Here is a 21,474-nt window from a genome sequence, read left to right on the forward strand (position 1 = left end):
AAATAATTAAATGACCACAATATAAAATCCAAATGACTCTTTTTTTTTTTTCCACAAAGCTCAGAGTCCAGGTGTACCAAAATACTCAAGAGTCTGTGGGGTTAGGGCCCTTTCTGTTTACCTTTTTTAAAGTGGGATTTTCAAGTGTTTTTAAATTGCATTTTAAAATAGGAACATATAATGGGGTGGTTAGAAACAGGAAGTGTAAAGCAGAACCTTGAAGTCCATGAAAACAGGCCAAAAAAGAAATATCTGAAAATTGTATCTTGTGACATGACCTCTTCTTTTGATCCCAGTGCTCCCTGGAAATAAACTGGGTGGTGGAGACCTTGATAAGATGCCCAGTCCATTCATTTAGAGAGAACACAGCAATTGGTATGGGAAGAATAGGCTGTCCTTAGTTAAAGTGACTATTTTATATTTACAGAGATGCAAACAAGTAGTTTGGGCCTGAACTTGCACTTCCTTGAAAAGAGAGTGTATACATGAAAAAAGTCACTCTTGCTGCAATACTTAAAGCACTGACACAAATTTTGAGGACTTTTTTTCTTTTTTTGCAACTGAAAAGAGGAAGAATTAGTTAGAAGCAATAAAATAAAATAAACACTTTTTTTTTACTGCTCAAATATTTCTTTAGGATTCGTTTCAGAACCTCTTACAAGACAAAGCTCATATAATAGAAAAAACTTAAATTGTGATAACAGCCCAAACTTCATCAGACCATGTGACAAAATTAAATGACACATGTTAAAGTTTTCAAAAGACATATGGAAAGTGATTCAGATCCCCTGGTTAACCTAGTCCTTTAAAGCTTGAACAGGGCAGAGATATTCCTGATACCTTTTACTGATATGTGTCCTCCATATGTAGAATGATGATGTATACAGAGTACTGAATAGGTGATTAAATAAGACAGTAAGTTTTTACTTACCATGTGAGATCTTGGTGAGCATGTTCACACGCAGCATGCAGCATAAACATTGGTTGTCTGAAGGAACTTGGGAGCAATGCCATGTTAAACTCATTGAGCACAGTGACCTCCTCAGCATCTATCCAAAACACTATGCCCAGTGAAGTAGAGAAATTTGCAACTTTTTGTCATTAAAAATTTTTTTAAATATTTTTAGATAAGCTTATAATTAAGTGGGAAGTGTCTTTGAGTATATTCTATAAGAGGTTTATTCTGTTTCTAGCAGGGGATGATAGTGATCAATTTTCTACTGAGGTTGCACTAATTTTCATAGAGAAAAAATGTTACAACACAGAAAAAGGAGCAGTGAAGGCAATGTGTTCATACTTGGCCTTAATGATCTGCACAAAGCAGACTTGAGTTCACATTTCTTTAAAGCTACTCACTCTATAATGTCTTCAAGAGAACACTGAACATTTTCACCACATATATAAAATAATTAAATAACTTAATGAATTATTGTTGTAATAAAAGTAAATTATAGCGTTGGTGGAAGAACATGCATTTGTCATCTGTCATCTTTAATGCCTACGAATGCACTTGGAAGAGGGCTTTTGGGGTTTTTTTTTGCAGTTCTAGGTATTGCACTCAGGGTCTTGCGCATGCTAGGCAAGTGCTCTACCACTGAGCTACATCCCCATTCTTTTTTTTTTTAACCTTAATTTGGTGACAGAGTCTCACTACATTTCCCAGGCTGCCAGGGGACTTGCCATCCTTATGCCTTAGCTTCCCTATTAGCTGGGATAACAAAAGTATGCCAAGACCTCTTTTGAGATAGAAAGACTGGGATGATTCCCTGAAGTCATCCTGCCATATGAGCATCTGAACTCTTTAGGAAGAATCAACAGCTAACACAGCTCTCACCCAAAGCAAGATTCAATTTTTGGCAGCACTTCCAATATCTTTTCAATTCTATCACTGAAAGAACATTTTAATCATTTTTTTAAGTGCAATTTGCATCTGTATAGTTGTTTCAGTCTGTTATCACTAAATATTATGACATCGAGAATGACATAGGAATTTTCCTGTATACTAAACTTTGTAGGCAAAATCAATTCTCTTTAATTCTGTGGAATACTCTAAAAAATTCTGGGATTAAACCCACACTATCACATCCAGTAAGTAGCCTATAGCTAGACAACGGCTGCACTGTGACTTTTATAGACATTAGGCACTGGTGCCTTGTGGATTCCTTCTTCAAAAACTAACATTAAAATTATTTTTATGACAACTTTGGTATTGAAACAAATAATCTGGTCTGGATTCAACATTATATATTCATTTTATTTATTTTTCTGATTTTAAATAAAATTGCCATAAAAATATTTTCTTGGGTCTTTAAAGTTATGATAGACACTGGGCCCTGTTTCTACTGTGTCTACTGAATAAACTGACCCTGCAGGTAGAATATGTCTTTATTCTATCGTGTTAGGAATTTAAAAGTTGATTTTTAGATTCATATCATTTCTGTACATAGTTTGGTTTGTTTATAACTACATCTGGAGGTGCCTGAGTCTGAAGATAGCTGGAGTGGTGAGAAGACACCCTTTACTTTTTTAAAAAGGCTGTTTTTATTTTTATCTGTTTTATGTTTAAGTATCCTTTGTAATATTTAATTTTGAAGAAGAGCTCTCACTGCTCTAAAAAAAAACTTTTTTAAACCATTGATTTGGAATATATTGTTTAACAACAGAAATCAGTTTTTGTATTTCAAAATATCTTAATTAACTTGCTCATCTGTATACATCTGAGAATTGCTCAATAAAATCTCCACATATGCTGTCACAATCACATGCAAGTGTACATTTATGATTTTCCAAGGAACAGGCAAATAGAGGTAGCAGCACTGGTTATTCTTTGGTTTATTGAACAAAACATATTCTTAAGTTTTTCAATGTTGAAAGTGCACTTGGATTTCATTGTCAATAAAAAAATAAGGTAGTGAGACTACTCTGCTGATTTGTTTTTCAGTGTCCAATCTCCAGTTAGAAGATGCAAATTCATGTATCACAGCTGACTGCATTTGTCAGCTGTTTTGTGTTTTTATCAGGTTTTTTTTTTTTTTAACTGCCCTATTTTTGGCAAGTACGTTGAAGTCTTGACCTGGCTGTGTTAACAGCTCAAAGTTCTCATGAACAATCTAGCAGGTTGTTAGAAGAGATAAAAGATGCAAGTGGAAGTCACTAAATATTAAACCTAAGGAAGTTGATTGCTATTAATTTCTATGTTCTTGATTTTCATTTCTAAATATACGATCATAGATACAACAGCATGAGCTCATACATACCAGTTTATGTTAAAAGTCAGAGGGTTTTACAAAGTGAGCATACAGTGTGTTGGAGAGAGAGCCCTGGGCCAGAGGAGTAGCCCTGGCTCTGCCACTCATCCGCTGCTCTTGGGTTCAGCATTTAGGCTCACAAGCTTCAGCTTCTTTGCCAGTAAAACCCATGGTTGTAAAGAGGAAAATGAGACAATTTAAGACTAACAATGTGTGCAGACAAGATGGCCTGAAATTTCTCCTAATATAAAAACACAGAGATGCTAGATAAAAATATAGTAGCTAACGTTATCAGGACCTGGCTATGCTAGCAAGAAGACGACTCTCCGGTAATTAGAAAGGAAGAGGGAACCATGAGTCAGAGAAATTGGCCAGAGAATTGTCAATGTGGCTTGCCCTGGGAGGGAAGGTGGCCTGGTCATCCATGATTATCTAGTGGTATGGCTGTCAAGGTCCACTCAGGACAGAGCAGAGGATCTGTGTGGGTGCACAAATATACATCTTTACATTAAAAGAAAGAGAGAAATGTGGAAAAGAAAAAAAAAACATTAAAATACTACAATCTCAGTGAAAGTATCCACTAGAGGGAAAAAATACAACCACCCACACAGAGACAAAAAGGAAGCTTGCCTTTTATTTTGGCCTGAATTCTGCATGTAATAAGAAAAAAAAAAAAGGCCTCTAAGAAGTTTAATCACAGATTTAGACTACATTCCATGGGCTCCAATTTGTATTATCTGCATGGTCTATGAACCCCCAAGTTAAGAAAAAAAAATTTTTTTTTGGACAAGTCAATGATAATCCTTGGCAAACAAATGCTATCTCTCCCTCTTTCTCTCTCTCCCTCCTCCCTCTCTCTGGATTGAGCTGACTCCCTAACTCCTTTTTCGTCTCTTGGTACCAGAATGTTGGCAATAACTTCATGCCCAAGGCAAGATATGGCTGGATTCTTTATAGCTACAGATACTTAAAGCTGAGGGAATTATTCCCAAAACCAGTTTAGCCTGAGCACCTTGAGTGAAGGCTGCTTCTTAGCCAGCCCCAAACACTCACATAGAATTTTAAAGCAGGTTTTGGTTACTCATTAATAACAGGATCCAATGTGCAGATATTTGAGGAAAGCTTCTAGGAGAGAGAGAGAGATTGAGATTTAAATAGAGACAATGAAGGAACAGGAAATTTTTAAGTGTAGTGCTCTATGAAAAGGGAGGATGAACTGAATAAAAAAGAGTGAGAAATGAACAGTACCAATGCAAATATGAAAACAGAAGTAAACAGTAGTTTTAAAGTTTGGAAGGAAAAAAGTCAGGGAAACTTCCTGAAAGTAAAACAAAAGGTTACAAAATTAAGAATCACTTCAGGAGTTTCAACATCCAAGTAATAAGAGGTACAGGATGAGAGAAAAAAGAAAACATGTGAGTTGAAACTATCAGCAAAACAATTCAAGAAAACATCCCCCAAATTGGAAGACTAAGCTTCCCAACTCAGTGGACTAACTATGTATCCAGCAAAAGGCATTGTTAAAGATCTAAACACAGTCAAAACACTACATTACACACCTTCCAAGAAGAACCCAAAGATTATTTTTAAAGAATAAATAATCAAACGTAGCCTCTAACTTCTTAAAACCCTGAAATCTAAGGGGCAAAAAAGGAGCCATTGCTTCAAGTTTTTAAAGTAAAACTATTTCTAATTTAAAATTCTATATCCACTTAAGCTATCAATTGAATGGTAGGGAAGAAAAAATGTTCTGAGAAAGTAAAGTTTCAAAAGTTTATGTCCCATTCTCTAAAATCTGTATTCTGGGAAAACAAACAAACAAAAAAACATCTAGACAAATGAACGCATCAGATTCCAAAAATCAAGGAATTCCAAAATAGGAGAGGCACCAAAAGTTTCAAATAATAAGACACACAAAGGGAATTCCAGAGTGGTAGCCAAAAAAAAAGCTTCCAGGAAACATCGGTAGCTTTAACTACAACTCAGAGCCCAAGCTCCGGAGCTGAGAAAAGGACCAGAAGGCGGCAAGAGAGACATCACCAAGAAAAAAATAAATATTAATATGTTTTCCAATGAGCTTGAATGTTGAGAGAGATGATTTGTGGCAAGATTAGAAATGAATTATTGAGAGGATTATTCAAAATTAAGCCAAAAGGAAAAAAAAAGACAGCTGGTAGCAAAAACTTAATGTAGTAGAAGATTCAATATCTACATAAGCAAAATTATTATACTATTACATTAGGAGGATACAAAAGGGAAACATGGCGGGGTGTGGGGTGTCAGAATTGTATAAAGATAAATTGCTTAGTTTCCAGAGTGTCAAGTCAATATGGCATTGGACTGAAAAAAAATCAATATTATTATATGTTATAAATACAAAGGTAAAATACCAAAAGTAAAATAAAATTACAACATAGCTCTAGTAGGACTTTCATAATAATAGGAAAGAAACAATAGGGAATCATTGGAAAAAATGAAAATTTTACAGGATTATGCAAATCATGAATCCTTAGATTTGGGAAGCTTTGTGCCTTCTGAGTGAAAACCCAGACTGGAAGAAATGTGAATACACAAACACAGTAAGCAAGAGCCAACAGAGGACAATCAGCACTGCCAGACAAGTGAGCACCGTGTTTTTTCAACAGAAATAATAAAATCTGGAAGTCAATGACATTTATCATGTGTAGACTAAAAAAGTGACTAAAATTTACACACAGCTAAATTGTTTTTTTTTCTAAAAGAATCAGTTTCAAAGAAGCCCATTACAATTGTCACTAAAAGAATTATGAAATGTATTTATTCAAAAAGAAAAATAAAGTTCTGTGAGTTACAAAAGAGAAATTTAAATGAATGAACAGGCATGTGAGTTAGAATAAAAATAAAACCATCTACTATAAATGGTAGCTAATGACGATTAGCTTAAGGGATCTGTGAGGACAAGCATTCCGCAAGAGATTAGAGAATGAGTGTTAGAAACTTGAGGAACATCATGGACGTTGTGTGTGAAACTCCAAAATGCATGTGGATCAGAGGAGGGAAGGACAGGGAGACATGAGCGAAGTTGATTAATGGGAAGTAGGAAAGCAAAAGAGGCAAAGACAAAGTAAGTATGGCCAATACAAAGCACCTAAAAAAAATAAACCAGAAAGAAATCTATTATATGACTAACCACAATTAATGTATAAGAATCAAATCTAATATTTATGGCAGTTCACAAAATAAACACAAAAGAGACCAGGTTCAGCTCTGTGGGGTTCACAAGACACCTGTCCAAATTCTAAGTGAGAGATTATTGAAAGTAGATGGAAATAATAGTAACAGGCAAAGGAAGTTGGTTGGTGTCTATATACTATTGTAAAGCAAAAATGAGTATTACAAGAATAATTGCAAACAATGAAGAGGAAGAACAACTCACCTGAGAGATGTATTATTTCTAAACTTGTGTATACTAACAACATGGTCTTAACAAATATAAAGTAAAAAAAAAATTATCGGAATTCCAAGGAGAAAAGAGAAATCTAAACAAGAAGAAATTTTAATGCACCTCTCCCAGGACTTGTTAAATGAAGCAAACAAAGATTCGAAAATATAAAAAGATACAAACAAAGCAACCAATCAAGTTTATCTAACTCGCCAATTCTCAACTAGGATGTTCGAGGTACTGGCCCTATTTGTTGATGCTTTAGTGACCCAGGTCACTGAGCCAACTGACCCCCTCTGCACACCCTTGACTCTTTGCATCTTGTTTTATTTGGATGCTATTGTTATTTCCCAGGTTAAGAAACAGAAGGGAAAAAAAATGTTGAGAAGCACAAACTCGAGATCTGCCAGTAAAAAAGAAAAAGAAATCACGGATTTGATAGGATCATCTTTAAAGTGACTTGTGTAATAAGAGCTCATTCGGAAGGGAGAGAATCTAAGTGTTCTTGAGTAGGTTTGACAACCTCTGATGGACTTCAAAAGGAGAAATTCAACACAGGATGCAAACTTCCTCTGCCTCACATTTTCCTCTTCTCTTGCCCCTTTCCCTCCAGTTTCCTCTTGAAAGAGCCCTTTGCAGCTGCCGACTCATCACCAGCTCTCTTCTTTCTTGCACATGTTCCCCAAGGACCTCCTCCATTGCTTTGTTCTTGTCAAGAGTTCCACAGTGACTTCCAGGTTGCCAAGCAGTCAGCTCTCAGCTCTTATCTTACCAGGTTTCTCAGGACATTTAACACTGCTTCCCTCTGTTCTGGGCAAAGCGCCTTTTCTTTTCCACTTGCTTTCCAAGGCCCTCACCCTGTGGGCTTTCCTCCCACCCCACTGGTTCCTCTTCATCCATCAGAACTCAAATAGCAGAGGGACTCTGGGCGGCATCTTTGCTGATATCTCTCTCACAGGGCTCCTCAGGTTTGAACAAAGGAAGTCTAATCCATTCACCTAGGTCCTCAGGGCCAAAACCTTGATGGCCATCTTCTCTATTCTTTTCCTATCTAACCTTCACAGTATCCCATAATCCATTTGTGAGAAAATTATGTAAATGAGCTTCACCTCCAACACAGAACCTGAAGCCAAGCTCTTTTTCCTATGCTGCTTCTCTGTCTCTTGCTGTGGTTGCAATAACCCTATGACCAGCCTTCCTCCTACCTCTGCCTGCCTCCACTCTGTTCTCCACAAAACATGTCAAATATAAATCTATTAATGTCACGCCTATGCTCCAAACCTTCTAATAGCTTCCATCAAACTCAAGAAAATAATCCTAGATCTTGTTACAATCTATAAAATACAAGGAATCTCTCCTGGGAGTATTTTTCTATTTTTCTTATCATTCTGCTTTTCCCTTGCTATCCTCCAAGCATGGTGTCCTCTTAGGTGACTCCTGTCCATTTTTTTCTGCTCTTTCTTCCCCTTTCTCTGCTTAAACTGCTCTTTCACAGAGCAGAGGCTGCTCCTTCACCTCTGCAGAGAGCTTTCTATGACCACTCTATTTAATATCAGTCCCTGTCCCCAAGAACTCTCTATTCCTTTGTCCTGAGTAACTTAATATAGCTTATCATCTCATGATTATATAATGTATTTTCTTTTTTTTATTGTTTTTATTGTTCTGTCTCCAACCCTCCTCCCCCTCAAGAGCACATGAATTCCAGAAGAGAAAAGACTTTGTCTTACTTACATCACTAATACCTTGAAGAGTACCAGGAACATACTCAGAGTTCAGTAAAGATTTTTTTAAAATGTCTGCTGAATTAAAAATATTTGAACTTCAGGCAGCTATTGGTATTCAACAAAGTTGCGTAAGAAATTAATAATGACTTGGAAATGTGCAAACAAATTTGAAGTCACCTAGTTCCTTTTATTTTAATTAAAGCATAAAACATCTCTAGACCCTCCTGGAATATTTAAAAGAAATAAAAGACTCGTTGAAAGATGCAGCACTTTCTGTCCTTATGTATGAGACTCATGATTCAAAAATCAAAGATGTATGTTACCCTGTAGTGGGAGAAGGAGACTCTTAGATCGAACAATTAACTAGGGATTGAGATGGATAGAAGGAAGCTACTCGGCCACGAGTTGGAGGAGAGATGTGACAGTCAAAAAGAAGAGTAAACACAAAGTCACCCTGCAGATAAGAGCTCCCTGTGTTGAAAAAGAGAAGAGAAGCCGATGTGACGTGCACAGGGTGAGTAATGGCAGAACTGTAGGAGATGATGTCACAAAGACACCTTAAGATGCACATCTCTGACAGCCATGGCCAAGGGTTTGACTGTTAATTGAAACACAATGAGGAGCTCTAGAAGTGTCTAAATTAGGGGAGACACAGTCAGTTCAGACATATCAGCTGAGTGAGCAAAGCACTGTTATAGGAGTAAGTGTGGTATAAGTGTTATGGGAGCAACTTGAGGGGCATCTAAAGCAGTCCAGGGGCAACAGAAGGCTTCGTAAGTTAGGCATTATCTATCCATCTGCAGATGGAGTAGACGGTTCTAAATGACATATGTAAAAGCCCAGAAGCAAGAATTCATGAGATAATAACTAGCTCAAAATAAGCAGAGCACAGGATACACGGGAGGGAGGGAAGAGGCTGCGGACACAAATAGAGACAAGATCCAAATGCCTCCTTAGCCCAATAAAAGGTCATCGCTTTGTGTTTAGGGAAATGGAGTGTCATTAAAAGAAAAGCCAAGTAGGAGTTGACCAGTGTCACCTGGTCATGACAAAATGCCCTAGGCTACGATGAAAAAATGAAATAAAAACAGGAATGGAGAAACGTGAATAGACATATTAAGGAGGAAAATATAGTGGAACTTGATGATTGCTTGGATGTGTAAGAATGTGAAAAAAAGAGAGTCAAAGATGAAACCTAATCTTCTGTAGAAGATGGAGCTGGGTGGGCAGGCCAATCCACTCACCTCTACTTTCCTTTCTAATGCCACTAAAGTAGAACTACAGGAAAATTTTAAAAGCATAAAACTAATTTTTAAAAAAAGAATAAGACTATCAGAGTTAAAAGGAAAATCTTATGGTGTTTAAAGAGCAGATAGACTTGTGGGAATTGAAGCTGTCAAGACATTTGATAGCAAAGGATATGGCAGAAAGCTGAGAAGCTGCTCCATCTGTTACAAGGACCATCCAAGAGATGAACTACTGATCTTCAGAAGGAAGGACAAAGGTGGGCCCCAAAGTAGAAGGAGTAGTTGAAAGAAGGTTTTAGAAGCAGCTACACCCTCAGATCACACTGTGTTTGAATAAACTTAAAAATTCTGATATATAAAATTCAATGAGATGAAATTTATTAAGTACATAGATTGGCAAATGGCAATTCTAAAAACTATTAACAGTGAACCCCAAAGAACTACCTCCAGCTGGTCTCAAGTATCATTGAAAACAAGCCATTCATTTATCCCTTTATTCAACACAACACATTGGAACACCACATAAATAGGTTAATGACTTTAGAACTGAACTTCCTACATTTAAATCCCAGCTCTAATATTTGTTTTCTGTGTCACATTAGAGAGTACATATCCTCTCTCTTTGCTTCCATTTCCCCTTTTCTGAAATGGGGCTTTAGAAGTAGATAGCTCACGTGCTTGTTGTGAATATCGAATTGATATTTTACACACCTGTCATCTAATAAGCACAACATACGTAGTTGCTTCTATTCCTGTTACTACATCATCTCCAATTGCACCAGGTTCATGTCAAGAAAAAGACAATGAACATGCTAGGGTGAAGTCAAGGTCAACCAAAGACTAATAAATACACAAGGTAACTGCAGAGTGGTAAATGGAATGAAGAAAATGAATTATCCATTGTGAAATTGTCCATTTAAAAATCTGCTTTTGCTTTAAAAGAAATGATTCAGTGACTGAAAAGATTTTACTCCACATTGTATTATTTCTCTATGGAATTTAATTTCCATCAACAGATTAATGAGAGAAGGGATCTATCATGGTGCATGTACTAGACACTTTACAGCTGGTTTAATGTAAGCTTCTAGCCACCTACAATGCAGGCAGTATTATCCTAATTCTACAATAAAAGAAGTAGAATTCAAACACAGGTTTGTCTGTCTTCATCTGTCACCATCTCATAGTCTCTTATCTGATTTTAATCTTTTCCATTGTATAAATATTTATTTTTCCTAACATTAAATTTAGGAAATGGCTTTGTTTTCCCCTCTGTGTCCTTTGTAATTAGTTGTATTTGTTCAACTGCTACATTTACAAGCTTTAAATGCTTCATTATGTCATCACAGAGATTTCAGCACAGTGTCTTTCATTCCAATTTCATACTTGTTAGTGTCCGCAAAAGATACCACATAGGTTGGAGAAGCTGTGTGCCTGATCTTTTGTAAGAACTTTTATGTTTACTCACACTTTTCACTATCACATGCTAACTTTAGACCCTGCCTGTGCCTTTTCCCCAGTCAGAACTCACAGCCTGAAGCTCTACGAAGGGCTGTTGGTTGCTCTCAATGATGCTCTCCAAGGCATCATTGCTGAAGTGGTGCTATTGGGAGGTTTTGAAAATTCCAAAGTCAGGGCCCAGTAGGAGGTTGGTAAGTCAGTGAAGCTGTGCCCACAAAGGGACTGCGGGACCCTACACCCTTCCTCTTGTTTTGCTCCCCGACCATGAGGTGAGTGGTTACATTCTTGGTCTCACTGCTGCCATTGGGCACTGTCACCAGAAGCCTAAAAGCAATGGGTCCGTCTCATCACAGATAACAGCCTCTCAAACAGTGGGTCAGATTAAACTCTCTCTCATTGTAATCTAATTATCTCAGGTATTTGTTACAGCACTGGAAAGCTGACTCACACACCCTTCTTTATGAACCATCTCTGCTTCTCACAAGGGTGAAGAAGAAGGAATTTTTTGTCTCTCATCATCAGAAAGTAGGGTGTACTGATCAGCTCCTCGTTTTGCCTTTATCTTCATATTAGTCCTCTCTTGTTTATCCCCTGCTTATCATATTGGTCCTCTCTGTTTAGAATGCAGCAATCAAGTGGTTGTATGACGGACACAATGGCACTGTCACAGTTGTCCCTCTCTATCTGTGAGGATATGTTTCAAGATGGATGCATGAAACAGGATAGTACTGAGCTCTACATAGACTATGTTTTCCTATACATACCTAAAATTTTAATTTATAACTTAGGTGCAGTAAGAAAGGGACTATAACTAATAATAAAATAGAAATATTACTATGCTAAGTAAAATGTAGATCACTTGAACACAATCACTGAAGTTCCTTAATAACCAATACAGCTACTGAGTGACTCAGGGTGGACATGCTGGTAAAAGGGATGATTCACATCCTGGCTGGTATGGATGGAGGCTGCCCAAGATTGCATCACACGCACAGCTCAGAACGGTGTACAATTTACATCTTACAATTTTTTATTTCTGGAATTTTTCATTTAATATTTCTGGGCCACAGTTGGTGACAGAAAACTAAAACCACAGAAAGAGAAACAATAAAGAAAGGGAATAAGGAGGGAAAACTGTAAAAATAAGCAGAGACTCCACAGTGCATCAGAAGAAAAGTCTCAGTTTTCTGTGTTTGAGGGAAAAGGCTACGTGGGGTTTTGTGTATTTGTTTATCATCATGCATTAAAACTGTCAAGCTAAGAACTCACTACATCTGTGGCCCTTGTGTTGGGGACAGCCTCAGCTACTGGAGAGGTCAGCAAAACTCAGACTCTATGTTGCAGATACTCCTTATCCTAAAAAGTCTATTTAAAATTCCACCAGATCAATCTCTCTGATGGATAAATTTAGGAACAAAAACATGAATTATCACCAATTATATTTTTCCCAATAGCCATTTCTTTTGTGCAATGTGTTTTGATTGATAACTCGCTGCCTGTAAATTTCTCTTCCATTGTAACATCAGACATTCCTGTGGGTATGAAGGAAATTAAGCTGAGTATAGTTAAATTCCAAAAATACACCAGGAAAATGTTCTTTCTGTGTGATATAAGTCAATGTGAGGGCTCCAGTAACCTATTTCAGTGCAGAGAATCCATTCATTTTAATGGAATACCCAGTCTAATGGAGCATATTACGCTCAAAGAAAAACTCATTCTCAGGAATGTGCTGCACCAGGTACATAATTTACCAGAAATGAAGTGAAGTTCAGCATATTCTAGAAAAATGAATCATGCGCCTCTTGGATCTTGCACGATGCCTTCAACTTAAATAGTGCTGTTTGCCTTCTATAACCATGATGATTTGAGAAAAGCCAAAAACATAGTCACTTTGGGAAAACAGGCTGCAGTGAACTCCTTGTGCCTCTAGATTGCTTCCCCAAAGATGGTGTCTGCAACAATACTTCAGAGGAAAACATGGGAGGACAGAAAGAGATGCTTTAAGTCACTGTAACTGTGTGTATGAGTGTTTACATTTCCTTTGTTCAAACATCTAAATCCCTAGTTTCTTCTTTTTTCCTCTCCCATCATTCCTCTTTGAGTTGCTATTGCTAGAGTTCACACAAACTGAACAAAATGTTTCTTTATCCACTACTTCTCTTTCATCTTCTTTATGATGATTCACACCTCCTTTATTCTTTTTAATTTCCCTACAACATTACATACTTTCTTTTCTCTTCAGACCAAGAAGTATTCTCTGCAAAGGACCCAAATGTCATTATTTTAAACTCTGCAAGTCACAAAATGTGTCACAACTACTTAATGTTGCCATTATGGTGGGAAAGCAGCAACAGACCTTATGTAAATGAATGAGCATGGCTCTGTTCCAACACAAAGTCATTTACAAAAGCAGGCATCAGGATGGGTTTGGCTCATGGACCAAAGTTAACTAACCCCTGCTCTAGACTAGTGCATAACAAAATGAATAAAATCTTCATGATTAACTAGAAGAAATGAAAAATTCCTAACCAGCCTGTTTTCATGCATGAAACTTCTTTGAATGTTTTAGAAAGAGTAGATATGCCTTAAAATTGCTAACTCACCAAAGTTCATAATACAAATAAATTGAATACAGTACTCCAAATCCTTGTGCAGTATCCTGTAAGGGGCTAAAATTTGTCTCACTAATTATCTAATAATTGAACCTAACATCTAGAAACAAGGATTGATATAGAAATAAATCCTAGTCCCAATTTTGTGTTTTGACCTAGAAAAAAATCATTTTTTCCTCAAAGTTAATTAAAGAAAATGAGTCCCTAAATTAAAGAGTAAAATCTCATTTTATTTCATGTTAATAGAAAAATGATTTTTGGTAGTATTCTTGCTTAGATTGAAATTTACCAAACAACTTTGTGAATTTGCTTCAGTTTTTGTGGGAAATTAAAGTTTAAATCTTCTCTTTTTTTCCCCTCAGTTTATCTGAAGATTTGTTCATTTTATCTTTCAACAAAACACAGTAATGGTTTGTTGATCTTTTCTGTTGTCCTTCTAGAATTTATTTCAGTTCTAATATTTGCTATTTCCCTCCTCCTGTTAACTTTGAACTTAGTTGTTTTTTGTTTGTTTATTTGTTTGTTTTTTAATTAAGATCCTTGAGGTATAACATTAGGTTGTTTATTTGCTGCTGCTGCTGCTTCTTCTTCTTCTTCTTCTTCTTCTTCTTCTTCTTCTTCTTCTTCTTCTTCTTCTTCTTCTTCTTCTTCTCCTTCTCCTTCTCCTTCTCCTTCTCCTTCTCCTTCTCCTTCTCCTTCTCCTTCTTCTTCGAACTGAGAATTGAGCCCAGGGGCACCTAACCACTGAGCCACATCCCCAATCCTTTTTAAATTTTATTTTGAAACAGGATGTCCCTAAGTTGTTCATGTCCTCATCAAGTTGGTGAGGCTGGATTTGAACTTGCGAGCCTCCTACTTGAGCCTCCCAAGCCACTGGGAGTTATAGGCATGCACCATCATGCCCAGCATTATCTTCATTTTTAATGTAGGCATTTTTTTGCTATAAAATTCTGTCACATTATTGCTTTTACCACATCCCCTAACTTTTAGGATATTGTCTTTCCATTTTCATTTGCTTCTAGATTATTTCCCTTTAAATTTCTCCTTCCACTCATTAATTATACAGGAACATGTTTAATTTTCATGTATTTGTGAATTTTCCAAATTTCCGCCTAGTATAGATGCCTAAGGGCTACTAGCAAAAGATATGTAATATGTTTTTAATTTTCTTAAATTTATTAAGACTTGTTTTATCTACTATCTGATCTATCCTACAGAATGTTCCATGTGTATTGGGAAAAAGTATATTCCTCTGCTGTAGAATGGAATGTTCTGTGTATGTTTGTCTGTCGGGTCCATTTCCTGATTTTCTTCAAGGTAATTACTGATTAATAAGGAGTCACTACCACCATTGTAATGTTTGATTTGGTTGTTTTGTAGCTCCTTTATCCATTTTTTTCCTCTCTTACTGTCTTCTTTTATGGTTTGATGGTCTTCTATAGTAATATACTTTGAATCTTTTCTATTTTTACTTTGTGTTTCTACTAATGATTTTGCTTTGTAGTTACCATGCATCTTACACGGAGTATTTTACACTTACAACCGGCTATTTCAAGCTGATAGAAACTTCAATTTGGTTGCATATAACAACTTCACACTTTTACCTGCCCCCCCCACATATTTTATGTTTCCAATGTCACAATTTACATCTTTTATATATAAAATTGTAGCTATAGATATTTTTGTAACTTTTTTAACCTGTAGACTAGAGATATAACTAACTTATGCAACACCACTATTTGAGGATTAGGAATTTGACTATGCCTTTATCTTTACCAGACGGTTTTTATTTTGGTATGTTTCGTGTTATCAACTTACATGCTTGTGTTTCAATGTGAAGTGCTCCTTTCCTCATCTCTTGTAAGGCAGGGTTAGTGGTGTTAAGTTCTTTCTCTGCTTTTGTGTGTCTGGGACAGTCTTGATCTCTCATTTCTGAAGAACAGCTTTGTCAGGTATAATATTCTTGGTTGTTAGATTTCTCCTTTCAGCCCATTTGAACCTATCATTCCACTCCCACCTGACTTGCCAAGTCTCTATAGAGAAGTCTTCTGATAGCCTAATGGAGATTCCATTGGATATGACAAATCTCATATCTTGATGCTTTCAAGTTTTTCTCTGAGAACTTTTGATAATTTGATTAATAATGTGATTCAGAGTATTATTCTTTGTATTGTTCTTGCTCCCTTAAAGCTTATGAATCTAGATGTCCAAATTCCTGCCAAGATTTGGGAAGTTTTTGGACAATATTTCCTTAAATGACCTTTTGGAGCCTTTCCTGATCTCTTCTCCCATAGCTTCTACAATTTGTAAATCCCTGTGCTTGTTGGGATCCTGTGGGTCCTTTATTTTTCTTTTATTCTTTTTCATTCTTCTTTTTCTTTTTGTCCCTCTGATTGGCAGATTTCGAATGACTTGTCTTTAAGTCTGCCATTTCTTTATTCTGCATATTTGAGTCTGCTGCTGAAGCTCTGTATTGAATTTTTTCAGTTTTGTCATTGTATTTTTCAGTTCCAGAATTTCCATTTGCTATATTTTTATGGTTTCCTCTTTTATTATTAAAACTTCTCATTTTGTTTACGCATTGCTTCTCTACTGCCTATCCATGTTTTCTTATATCTCATTGAGTTTCTTTAAGATGAGTTGCTTTAAGATGGTATCCCACCTGGTATATATAAGGCTCTGCGTTTGATCTCTCTGGGAAAAAATATAAATTTTATTTTGAATTTTCTTTCCAGCAGCTCACATATCTCCATTTCTTTGTGGTCAGCTGCTAGACCTTTATTAGTTTCCTATGCTAGTTACATATTGGCCTGATTCTTCATTAGCCATGTAGATTTGTATTGGCATCTGTGTATTTGAAGGAGAAAACATTCTGTCCAGTCTGTGTAGACTGGTTTTGACAAGTTAAAAACCTTCTATTAGATTATTAGATTCCTGGTCTGAGGGATTGCCATCAGGACCATTTGGGATTGGTGCTAGGTCATATGGCTATTGTTGGTCTACAGAGAGGTCTGTGGTTGGGGGACCTGTTACCAGGGTCTTTGGTGAGTATTAATTCTATCTGGTCACTGGGTAGACTGAACTATCTCCAGGACCTTGTTGTTTCGGACTGGCACTGAGATTTTGGTACACTTCAGGTATAAAGATAGTGGGCTTGTTATCGGATCACGGGTACATATTCTCACCATTCTCTTGGAGCACTCTTTCTAGATCACTATATGATTCCCTAGCCATGTAGCACTGTCCTGATTGTATCTGAGAGGGACTAGAACCAAGTCACAGGGCTACTTTATAGTCAAGACCCAAGTCTTTGAACATGTGTCTGAGATTCACAAATGAATATGTCTTTTGGCAGGACCCTGAGCAAGCAGGCCTGCACTTACAATGCAGTTGAGAATGATCCAAGGTGAATATTAAGGTCTTTTGAAGACCTATTCAGTGGAATCAAATCAGTAGATCAGTCCAAAAGGGCCCTGACAGGATGTCTCTCTTCATGCCCCTGTATAAGCAGAATTACTCTCATTAAACTTCAGCTGAGAAGAATGGAGGTAAGTTTCAGAGCCTTTTCAGAGTTTGCTGTAGGACCTAGTTCAGCTGGCATACCTTTGGAGTGTGGATGAGTGTGTCTCCCTCTGAATCCCTAGGTGGTCAGAACTCTCTGACTAAAGCTAAGAGGAGCTAGGGCCAAGATTCAGGATTATTTCAGGATCTGCTGTGAGTCTGAGTTAGAAAAATCTGTTCCTAGGACTCATATATATATATATATATAGCCATGTCTCCCTTTGGATCTTTGTGCAAACAGAACTGATCCTTGGGCCATAGTTTTGAAGAGGCTAGGACCATGTTACAGCATAATTAGTGGGTTTGTAGTGAAGACCAAGATGGATGGTCTCTCTCCCAAGCAGATGCCTTGGCAGATGGTTTTGGTAGCAGGACCAAGGTCAAACAGGGCTGTAGCTGAGTCTGAAGATATGGGGCCATTTCGAGGTCTGGAACCCAGACCTAGAGCTGATGCGTTTACCATATGCATATGGCTCTTCCCTCTCAAAATGGTCCTCCTAGGACTTGAGTTCCACTGGGGTTTCACAGACTCCTTGCTGAATCCTAAGGCTCCCACAAATCCCATTTGCCCTGGGTGGATACAAAGGGAAGACCTCCTTTTGTTCTTTTGCTCAGATAACATAAGTTTGAAGGACTTTTTGAGAAAATACTATCTTAACTAAAACATGCTGAAGAAAATGTGGCATAAAAAAGCATGCAGAAATATTAACTTTACATAAATGTTACAAGTTTTATAGCTGAAAAACTTTTTAAGAACCACACATAATATCACTTGTGAGAGCACTATTGAATAATTTGGTAAAAAAAAATTGATATTTGAAAAGAGCATAGAAGAAATTTGTACAATGTTATTTTTTCTCTTATATTATTCTCTTCATTAGTCCCATTTTCCTTCCATCTTACTTACTAAATTTGTAAACTATTCTTCCACCTTTCCCCTCTTGCCATTTTCTTTCTGCTTAAGCAAAGCAGTTACAAAAAATGAGCTAAAAGATTATTTTGAAAAGATTATTATCAAACACTTGCTTACCCTTCCCCTTCAAAAAAGGGAAGAATGTTCAAAGAAATGTAAATCATTAAAATCATTGCTAATTATTCAGAACATCCTCTGGGAAGTTACAAGAAAAGAAACTATAGCTTTTTCCCCTTTGTTGAATATTTCAAAATCAATATTTGAGAATAATTTACTCATATAAATGTACTTCATTCTTGTACCCTGAAATCCTCATTTTTAGCAATAAATTATCTTTTAAAAAAACCAAAATATGAAAATGCAAGGATAATACATTATTTCAAATAGTGCTTATCCCAGTGAATGGATCTTTCTTTCTTAGTCTAAATCCTTTTAGTTTTATTATCTAATAATTATAATAAATAATTATATCCATTGTAGTCAAATAATTCTAATTATAGCATTCTGAAGATGCAGACATTTTTAGGATAATTTTTTTTGGCAGAATCACAGAAACATAGTATCCTATTTTTCCAAAATAAATTTAGCAAATCTGGAGTTCTGGAGGAGCAAACAGGAGTAATAAATGGTAAATTCCTTAAGTTTCTATTAATCATCCATCCATTTGCTTTAGAACACACAAAGCAATCTAATTTTAACAGTTGCTATGAAAGGAACTTTACAAAGAGATCCAACAAAATTGTCTACTTAATCAAAAGACAAACATGCAATCAAGTCAACCAAAATGCAAGGCAATGATTTATAAACCCAGTGAGAATGATTTGCCCAGAAATGAAGTGACTTTTAAGCAAACAGTGATGACTATACATAGTAATGTGAAAATAAAACCAGATGTTCTGCTACTCTACAGGAAATTTCAACACTGACTCTTAAAACAGGAAAGGGAGACCTTCAAGTGATTAAACATTAATAAAGGAAAACCTACTCTTTATTATCTTCATTTAAAAAAACTACTCTTTAATATCTTCATTTTAAAAGAATAAATAAGCCACTCCCCCATCCCTAGATGACAACATAAGCCTAAAACCAGCTCTCAGAATCACCCTCCAAATAAGGACAAAAATAAAAGCAATCAATAGTAATGCTGCATGCTTATTTATGAGCACCTGTGTAAAATTTATTGAGTATTTGATCCAAATATAAAGTCAAATTACTAACTCCGTGATCTTCTCTAGCAGAGCAGGAATTGGGCCTGGCTACTACAACATATGGAAATACAGGCAATGTTAGCATGGTGAGAGTAGAGTTGCAGGTAGGCAGATGTCCAAAAGAATAGAAACACAATGTCTCCATTGGTGGATCGGTGGATACCAGACATCAGTGTTATGTTGACCTTCAATTCAAGAAATTCTGAGAAATTGTGCACTGTGCAAATCAAACCAAAGCTATTAGGAAATTTTTCATAATTTTCAACTCCAATAGAGATAAACCAAATTTGTTTCTAGTCCCACAAGTCTCTAGCACCAATCTGGAAAAGAAGATGCTAACAATAAAAAAAAGAAGATAAATGGAAATCTACGAGAAAATGACTAGACTAGAAAGTTGAAATTCCAAAGAATTTTGGAATTTTTTGGTATTCCTGAAAGTACCCATCAGATTCATGTTTTTTCCAACAAAAATTCTACTTTTGTTTAAGTTAAGAAGAAACTCCCCTGTTACCTGCATATAAATATTTGCTTTACACTGAAGTAAGCCCAGGTATTGGTTAACTCTTACATATCTGCCGAAGTCTGGCTGGGCACAATTCAGATGTTGAGAGCCACAGCCAAAGGGGCCCCAGCAAACTTCCAGCTGCCAGCTGATGATTGGCTCACAGCGGCCCCAGCAACTTCTAGCTGCCAACTGATTGGCTCCTCTGTGGTGATGCTCATTGGGATGTTTCCCTGCCCTTTCAGACCACAGAGCTGCTCATTGGGGGACTTTTTTGGCTTCGCCCACACGATCCAGCCAATTGGCCTCAAGAGCAGGAGGAGTGGGGGAGGTAGAGAGGTTTGTGGGAAGCTGGTGGTGGCAGTTGGGCTCTGAAGGTTTTTCCTGAGGAGCTGTTTTGTTTGGCGTGTGTGGTTCTAAAAATAAAGTTCATTTCTTTTGATAAGTGGCTCCTGAATTGTGCCCAGCCAGACTGTGGCAATATCACTGCAAGTAATTTATCTTCCCTGTAGCTTCCACTCCTGATCTAATATGTGGTAAGAACCAGGATTTTCAGAGGAAATGCATTCCAAGACCTTCAGGAACCTCAGACTTAGGAGTATCTTTAGAGTTCATTACCTTTAGAAGCTTTCCTTTTCCTACAGCCATAATTTTCTTATACTATTATTAGTTATAATGACTGAATTACAGGAATTGTAGTAACTTTAGTTCTTTTCTTTCTTCTCCAAGAGTTCATATTTGATTTCCCTTTGCTCTCTCAGTCAAAGTTAAACTATCATTTTATTCTTGAAAAGTGACAGATTTTATGAAGTAGTAACTAGGTATTAAATATTCTTTGACTTCTTACAGCAGATTCAAATTAGAAGTTAGCATGTAAGAATGCAAGAATGACACATTATAACATTAGGTAAAATGTATTGTATTTGCCAGATGTTCAAAATGACTTTAGGGACAATAGGGACTGCACTTACAGGTTGACATGATAATGAGATTTTGTATTAAAACCATTAAAACACACATTACAAATGAAGGAACTATGAAACTGAGACTAATATCATATAAAACTTTTTCATTTTTTTAACTTCTTTTGTCTTATAGCTGTTGGTACCCCTTTGGCATTTGAAATAGAAAAATAAACATTCTCTTTGACACAGATAAAATTATTTTAATAACAAAAAGTACTCTTAATAGACACTTGGCCCAATTATTATTATACTAAACATTTACAAATTAACTAGCTAAAATTAAAGTGACTTTGTTAGGACTTAAACTGCCAATAATTTTGCCTAAAATTCCAACTTATGCATTTACCTAGGCATGAAGTTGGCAACCTATTTAACTTGATAGAAGATGATTGCTCAGGCTGTTAAATATGCTGTAGTTGGTTTTTCTGAATTCCTTTTTTTAATAAACATGTTAGAAATATGATTGGATATTCTCTGATTTTTTTTCTAGGATAATTTTGTCCTAGAAAAAGGAGTATTGGGCCCAAAGCAAAAAAAAAAATCATATTTTCTTACTTAATATGTCTGTCACTATTAACAATACTATTAAAATTTGAGACCTTGACTGTCCTTTTA

The 21,474-nt window shown here is 36.4% G+C and overlaps 1 protein-coding gene across 8 annotated transcripts in view; it reads left to right on the forward strand.

Moving 5' to 3' along the window:
* Marchf1 (membrane associated ring-CH-type finger 1) overlaps positions 1–21,474 on the forward strand; it is a 410,023-nt gene that overhangs the window by 296,367 nt on the left and 92,182 nt on the right. The window lies entirely within an intron of this gene.

Source organism: Urocitellus parryii, chromosome 14 (assembly GCF_045843805.1).
Source record: "Urocitellus parryii isolate mUroPar1 chromosome 14, mUroPar1.hap1, whole genome shotgun sequence".
NCBI lineage: Eukaryota > Metazoa > Chordata > Mammalia > Rodentia > Sciuridae > Urocitellus > Urocitellus parryii.